The 7,873-nt window shown below is 40.3% G+C and overlaps 1 protein-coding gene across 1 annotated transcript in view; it reads right to left on the bottom strand.

Moving 5' to 3' along the window:
• Zfx (zinc finger protein X-linked) overlaps nucleotides 1-7,867 on the bottom strand; it is a 41,871-nt gene extending 34,004 nt beyond the window's left edge. The window contains exon 1 of the mRNA XM_010607154.3: nucleotides 7,632-7,867. The gene's annotated coding sequence lies outside the window, so the exon portion shown is untranslated. The remainder of the gene's footprint in view (nucleotides 1-7,631) is intronic.
• Nucleotides 7,868-7,873: the final 6 nt, after the last annotated feature.

The raw sequence follows: 7,873 nt of genomic DNA, 5'->3' as shown, positions 1-7,873 counted from the left end.
AAAAAAAAAAAAAAAAAAAGACAACACTTTCAGACTTACAGATTTTTATCCTATCTTGTATGTGTAGAAAAAAAAAAATAGAGACTCAAAGCTGTTCAACTGTTCCTAATAAAATCGTCCTCTGCCAACCAGACTACTGATGATACAGCATTTCTTAAAATGCTCTATTATTTATGGGATTTCCTTTCAAGGCAGACACTTAGCAATTTCTGTCTTAAAATTGTATTGTTTGGCATAAAGTAACAATGCAACAAGGCAATACTCATTTAAGTGGTGACAAAGTAGAGTGCACAGCCACAAGAACTACATGAGGACCACTACCTGGACAACGGTGATTACAGGGCACCATCAACTGGAGATCCATTCTGACTTCAGAGATGTTAAAATGTACAAAGGAAAACTCTGTTTTACAACCTATGAATTGTGCTCATGAGAGTTCAACGTTATATGATCAATACACAGAGCTCCTTGCCCATCACAAAAACTAAATACAAGTTACAGAGCTGGGGGTGTGTAAAAAAAGGAAAAATATATAATTTTTTAAAATCCTACTCACAATGACAACAAAATTACATGATATTTAGCACAAAAAAAAAAAAATCTAAGGGCCGGGGATTTAGCTCAGTGGTTCCACCGCCTGCCTCCCAAGTGCAAGGACCCAAGTTTGATCCCCAGGGCCAAAAAAAAAAAAAGACAGAGGGGGAAAAAAAAATCTAACAAAAGCAGCGCAAGATTCCAGGTGTGGTGGCACACACCTATAATCCCAGCACTCAGGAGGCTGAGGCAGGAGGATCTCTGTGAGAAACCTGGGCAATGTAAGAAGTTCAAAGTCAACCTGAACTATGTAGTAAGATCCTGTCTCAAAAAAATAAAAACAAAAAAAGTTGTGCAAGAGCTTTATGAATGCAACAATACACAGATTCAAATCACTGCTCCATTATTTAGCATATACCTCTATTAATCTATTGATTCAATGTATAAATTGATGCAAATACAGTTAAAATCCAACAATTTTTCATAGGAATTGAAAATTCAACCCTAAAATAAGCAAAAAGAAATAGATGAAATAATCCTGAAAAGAAATATAATGATATCATAATTAAATCAAGTAGTATGAAGGCAGCTAAACAAATCAATGAAACCAGAAAAAAAAAATATGTATATGTGGGACTACGACATACCTCAGAGTTACGGAGAAATAACTCAACTATTTGATAAGTACGTGAAAAAGATAAAACTAGATTCCTACACCACACAGCAGAGAAAAAAATTCCAGATAAATTAATAATCTAAATATTTTTTAAAAGCACAGAATCATCATTACCTTGAAGTGAAGAATTTCTTGAAGGCGGAGGAAAACAAGCCATGTGGGGAAAAAAAGCAAAACAAAAACACCAGAAAATTGGCTACCATCATATTAAGTACTACACACACAAAAAAAAAAATCCATAAACTAAACTAAAAGACAAGCCATATATGAGGATATTTTCACTACATTTAAGCACAAAACATTAGTATCCAGTATATTAAAATATCCATAAACCAATAAGAAAGACAGCAATCCAACTTAAAAAAAATGGACCGAGGATTACGCACAAGGATTATGCAGAAAACTCAAAAGGCCAATAAATACTGTGGGAAATGAAGATCAAACTCAAGAGCAATCTAAGAAATGCAAAATGAAAACTCCAAAGAGATAGCATTTAAATCCCACAGATGGGGAAAAATTGCAAAATCTAATCTCTTGGCAATAATGTGGAGAAATAGACTCATACACAGCTGGTGGGAGTGTCAAGTGGAATAAAATTTGGCATTGTGGCAATTCCCAGTAAAGCTGACAATACAGACTTCAATGCAGCAAATTCTACTACAATCCCGAGAGAAGACCCTGTGTAAGGATATTCACAACCGTAGTTTGAAATTGCTGAAAACTGCAAACAGCTAAATGGTTCCTCCAAAGCAAAGAATTAACACAATCCAGCTGGCTTAACCTCCACTAGTACATGCAGAACTGTCCCATCAGGTGGTACAACCCGCCCGATGGGACAGTCATGCATGTACCATCACTGGTAGAAGCCATCTGAAGGGACAGTCATGAATGTACAGCCCCGTTATGCACACCTTAATAAGCCACAGTATGTTTACACGTTAAAATACAAGTAACACGGCAGGCATGATGGTGTACACCTGTAATCCCAGCACTTGGGAGGCTGAGGCAGGAGGACTGCCGCAAGTTCAAGGCCAGCATGGGGTACTTGGTAAGTTAAAAGCCAACCTGAACTACATAAAAAGACGCTGTCTCAGCCCAGGGATTTAGCTCAGGGGTTCTGCCACCTGCCTCGCAAGCAGAAGGACCCGAGTTCAATCCCCGGGACCAAAAAAAAAAAAAAACAAAACAAAAAAACTATTTTAGCTGGGCATAGTGGTGCATGCCTGTAATCCCAGCACTCGGGAGGCTGAGGCAGGAGGATCACTGTGAGTTCAAGACCTGGGCTACATAGTAAGTTCCAGGTCAGTCTCAACTATATAGTGAGACCCTGTCTCAAAAAAACCAAAAAAAAAAAGACCCTGTCTCAAAAATCATCATCATCATCATCATCATCATCATCTAGACAAAGCCAGGTATGGTACTGCACGCCTATAATCCTGGCACTTTGGAGGCTGAGGCAAAAGGATCCCCAAGAATTTGAGGCCAGCCTAGGGTACACAGTGAGTTTAAGGCCAACCTAAACATAGGGGACCCTGTCTCAAAAAACAAAATAAACAAAAAAATACAAGTAATACAGATGAACCAGATCAGTAGTTTTCAAATTTGTTGATCTCAGGACCACATGGAGTATTTTATGTGATCCATATTTGTAATAGTTATCTATCATTAAATATGTAAGTGGAGGCATTTAAAAATATTAATTTATTTTAAAAATCTACTATGTGAATAAACATAACATTTATCTTAAAATATTAACTATTTTTCAAAAAATAATGAAGAGAGTGGCATTGTTTCACCTTTTTGCAAATCTCTTTAATGTGTGGTTTAACAGAAGACAGATGGATCCCCTTAACTGCTGCTCATTCACTCAATTATGCCAACATGTATCATGGAGCCTCTGCACCATGCTGGTACAATGTATAGGTAAAAAGGCAAATAATACTATTATGAAAATCATTTTGACCTTATGGACCTCCTACAAGAATGTTAAGAGATCTCCAGAAATCCCTGGTGCAGTCTTTGAAAACTAATGAACTAGATCCACACAGAACATGGAGAAATTCCAAAAACACGTTGTTCAGTGAAAATGGATAAAATGACACCCACAGCATACCATTTAAACATACAAAGCAATATCTGATCTTGCTTTGGTATATACATATTAGGACAGTGGTTACTTCTGGCAAAGAAAGGAGTAATTTTGAAACATTTCATAAAGCCTAATGGCTGTATGCTTCAAGGCCATGCGGTTTCACTGAAGTATATGTCCCTTTGAATAAAACACCATTTTAAGACACCTGGGTTTTATAAAATATTACTTGGAAAAACAATCTGACAGGAATAAGAACAGGCTGACCATATTCCAAATCAGATAAGCGGTGAGGATAGGGGTTATTCAGTGCCTGGGTTTGATCTGGTGCCCTAACAAGACAGCTATGCCTTAATATGAATACTCATGGTCAAAGAACACACTGATTAAATAACTGACTGAATAGTTTCCAACGACATAAAATTTTCTGCACCCAGTAACTGAGATTGTCTTTGAGGTCACATGCCAGGTACTGTCTGTGTACAAAGTGAAAACCTGTCTCCATATTCAGTTTAGAAAAGACAAAAGTATAAATACTGTACATAGTCAAAATATTACTGGTTAAATGCTAAATTAAAGATGTCTACTCTGCTTTACAGGACAGAGAGGTAAGAATGAGAGTTACAAAATGATGGTGCCATTAACTGAAAGAAAATAGAAGACAGGAGTTATCTTAGGGGCTCTGGATTTTTTTTTTATGTTGGCCCAACAAGTTGAGGCTTTGGGGGGGGGTGCCAGGGATTGAACTTGGGTCCTTATGCTTGTGAAGCAGGCACCAGAACCACTGCGCTAAATCCGTGGCCCTGGATTTTTTTTTTTTTAATGATACAATTGTGCTGGGAATTTACAATGTCCAGAAACATTTGGCTTCAGCCATATTGAGTACTTTAGACACCTAGGTGGTTACCACAAATGCCAAATGAGAAACTAGAAAAGAGGGTGGGCATGGTAAGGGACACCAAACTAAGGGAGAAGATTCCAGGGGAAAAAAAAGAGAACTGACCTTGAGGGATAACCCACCACGGAAGACAAAGAAGGCACAGGGTTTGTGAAACACAGAACGCTTTTATGACACTCCCATTGATATGCTGTGCAAGTTTTCCGACTTGGGAAAAACTGGATTTAGGAAGAAGTGAGCTAAAAAAGCAAAACAAAACTGCAACAACAACAGCAACAGCACTGATGAAGGAAAGATAAGCCAGGTGGTTTTTGTAAAATAAGCAGACATCAGACTGTTCCTAAGGCTCCAGCAGAGCAAGAGCTTAATAACACACACCCCACCAGAGGCAGGTCAAGGCCATTTTCCTGCAGCAGGAGGAACAGAAGGGCTACATAGGGAGAGGAGAGGAACTACGTAGCAGGGAGGGAAACTCAACTCTTTACACCATTCAGCCTTTTCAGTTAAGAAAAGACTGGGTGACCTGAGGTAAGGAATCTAAGAGCCAGTTGAGTTTATAAGAAAACGAATTGCAATTACCAGTGGCCACAAACACAGGATTATCAAATACAAGATTATCAGTGACAATACACAACTAAATGGACTTGAAGCCAGGCATGGTGGAACACTCCTGTCACCAAAAAGCAACATGGAAAAAAACTTTTGTAAAGCATCCACGAGCATGTTTTTTGAAAAAGAAAACTGGTATCCATCTAAAAAAGGGGGTCGGGGATTTGGCTCAGTGGTTCTGCTGCCTGTCTTGCAAGCACAAGGACCAGAGTTCAATCACCGGTACCAAAAAAAAACAAAAAACAAAAAAAACACGCTGCTATCACCCCTTTTCCTCATGATAGCCCACCCTCCTTTCTCCAGGGTGTCCTTTTTTTTCCCACTTTTACTTGACCCAAGTTCAGCCTGCAGAGCCAGTTTCTCCCGTACTCTTCACTTTTACTTTCCTGAATAAACTTGGCCACTGCTTTTTGAAACACACACACACACACACACACATACAAAACACACACACAAAACACACACAATCCATCCAGTAGTCCAGATTTCGGGGTGGGAAGGCTGTAAGTACTGACGATTAAACCCAGGGCCTTCACGTTGAGCTATAACCCCATCCCTTTTTATTTTCAAACAGGGTTTCATCAAGTTGCTGAGACTGGGCTCAAACTTGCAATCTTGCCTCAGCCTCCCAGGGGATGACAGATGTCTATACCATACCTGGCTTTATTCAACCATTTCTAATGGGAACTAAACTATATGCTTACCCATCTTAATTATACAACTAGAGTCTAAACTTAATCTTGAACATCCATGCTGGTGTACTGCCTAGCTTCAAACAGAAGTGGTTCTTCAAAGTTTGTTTTAAGAAGAGCATCTTTATAGCTCTTCTATATCTTTCTCAGCTGTTAAAATATAAAAACAACTATGTTTACCCTTACAGCCTGAACAAGCACAAAAGAGCCTTAGCAACTTGCTTCTAGTCGGCCTCATGCGAGCCCTGTTTCTAAGGGTTTTCTAACCATGGATAAACAGGGTCCCTTCACTCCTTTCTTGGAGCATTACTATGACCTGTTGTAGTCTAGAAAAATAGAAAAATCGAAAGTGAAATGCCTATGCTACCTCTGCATCGCAAAGTTCTAATAAACACTGCCCACATGGGCCTCTATATGAGTCAAAGATCAATCAAAACCAGAGCAGGAAGGCAAGGCTTAGCAAACAGCTTTAGTCACCCTCCCAAACCGTAGTTACTTTCACCAGAGGGAAGAACACAACCTGCAAAAGGGCACCTGAAGGCCATTGTCCTTTTTTTCCCCCTTTTGAGACAGGATTTTGCTGCATTGCTCAGGCAGACTTTGAACTTGGAATTCTCACACTCTAGTCTCCCAAACCACTGGAATTACAAGCACTTATGAGCCTCTGCACTTGGCCCAATATCCTTTTAATAGTCACTCTTGCAACCTACTTTTCCAAACTGACTTCTAGCTAGGTGCCACTGTAATCCCCGCTGAGGCAGAGGCAGAAGGATCTCAGTTGAAGGCTAGCCTGATCAACTTAGCGAGCACTTGTTTCAAAATTAAAAAGGTTAGCGATGTCACTCAGTAGTGGAGCGTCTCTGAATTTGATCCCCAGCACCACAAACACACACACACACACACACATACGCACACGCACACACACCTGGCCTCTCGAAAAATTACCATAGGAACACTTACAGGTTCATTTGTTATTTTAGTCAAGTAACCTGCATATGACACTAGTCCTGTAATTTTAACCAAGGCAAATGAAATGTTAGATACCCCTTTGTTACTGTAGAAACTATAACTGAGCAAAAGGTTATTTGGGGTAGAAATTATTTTTTTTAAAGCAACTAATAGAGATCGATCATTCGAAAATAGCAAAATCTGCTTAATTTCTGAACATTCCTGGAACCAACCGTCCTAGTAATTAAATCACTGATCTTAATACTCGCATTAGTTCTCAATTTTGCAATTTGCCCTAGTCCCACGGATCTAAGCGACTAAAGCACAGCTCTGGTGGTGTCATCCCTCTGCTAGTTGAGGGCTCCCCTGCTGCCTCCCCAACTGAGCATAAGTCCTTCCACCTGGCAAGTGAGGGCTTCCGCACTACCTTTTCTAGTCTGAAATCCTACCACTCCACTATCCATACCATTCACTCCAGCCGAACTGTAAATACTTGCTGTTTTCTCAAGAAGCTTCAACCTTGAAACGCCCTTTCCTCACCACCACCACCTAGAAGTCCTACCTTTGTAACCTCAAATGTCACCTACTTCAGGAACCCTTTCCTGATACTCCAAATGTACCCCTTTTCTGAAACCCCAGCAATAGGATATCCCTTTCCCACAGTGCTTAGTACCAGTTCACCTGTCTCATCTGCCGTGTACCAGACACTGTATACAAAAACCTCCTCTCTTTCTCAGCTTCTAGCACACCATCGCCGACACTAGGCTCCGAGTTCACTAGGAAAGTTGTATGGTGTGCAGCAGAAAGTACTTCGGGAAATGAACTCTGAGGTAAAACTTCACAAGTAAAATTTAAAATTCTAAACAACATGACAGATAAACACAATGTCCTTCATTGAGAAAATAACGTTCTGCCCGTCCATCATTCCTCAAAAAACTATTTTAAAAAACCACTACTAGCTTGAATGCAGCTTTTCAAGAAAGTTTCTTCCACATAAATGAATACTTAAGATTCCTTCAAATTTTTATTCTTTCGCTTTCATGTTGTGCATTTTTTCCCTATTGATCCAAAGAGTAGTGAGAACTTTTCCATCAATTTTATTTCATTATTCAAATAGTATACGAAACAACGATTAGCGGAGGACAACCGCATCGAGGGTAGCCTATCAGACACATATGACTTTACCTAAGCAAAATTAAAATTTCCTGGGGTCCTACTGCTGCCACCCGCGCCGAACGCCCTCAGCTGGCTACAGCGCCAAGGAAAGGTTCAGGGCAGGATGAAGAGGCGAGATGGCTTCCAGCGCCCAGACGGCGGCGATGGCCGCCTGCGGCAGCTCAGCTGAAATGCAGCGGAAACAGCACAGCAGTCACGGGGCTGCGGAAGGCAGGGTAGGAAGGTGGCGCTGCCGCGGAGCGCCTGGAACC

Source organism: Fukomys damarensis, unplaced genomic scaffold, assembly GCF_012274545.1.
Source record: "Fukomys damarensis isolate Sample0158 unplaced genomic scaffold, DMR_v1.0_HiC HiC_scaffold_39, whole genome shotgun sequence".
Taxonomy (NCBI): domain Eukaryota; kingdom Metazoa; phylum Chordata; class Mammalia; order Rodentia; family Bathyergidae; genus Fukomys; species Fukomys damarensis.
The sequence above is the reverse complement of the archived record's forward strand: the minus strand, read 5'-3'. Positions and strand labels throughout refer to the sequence as shown.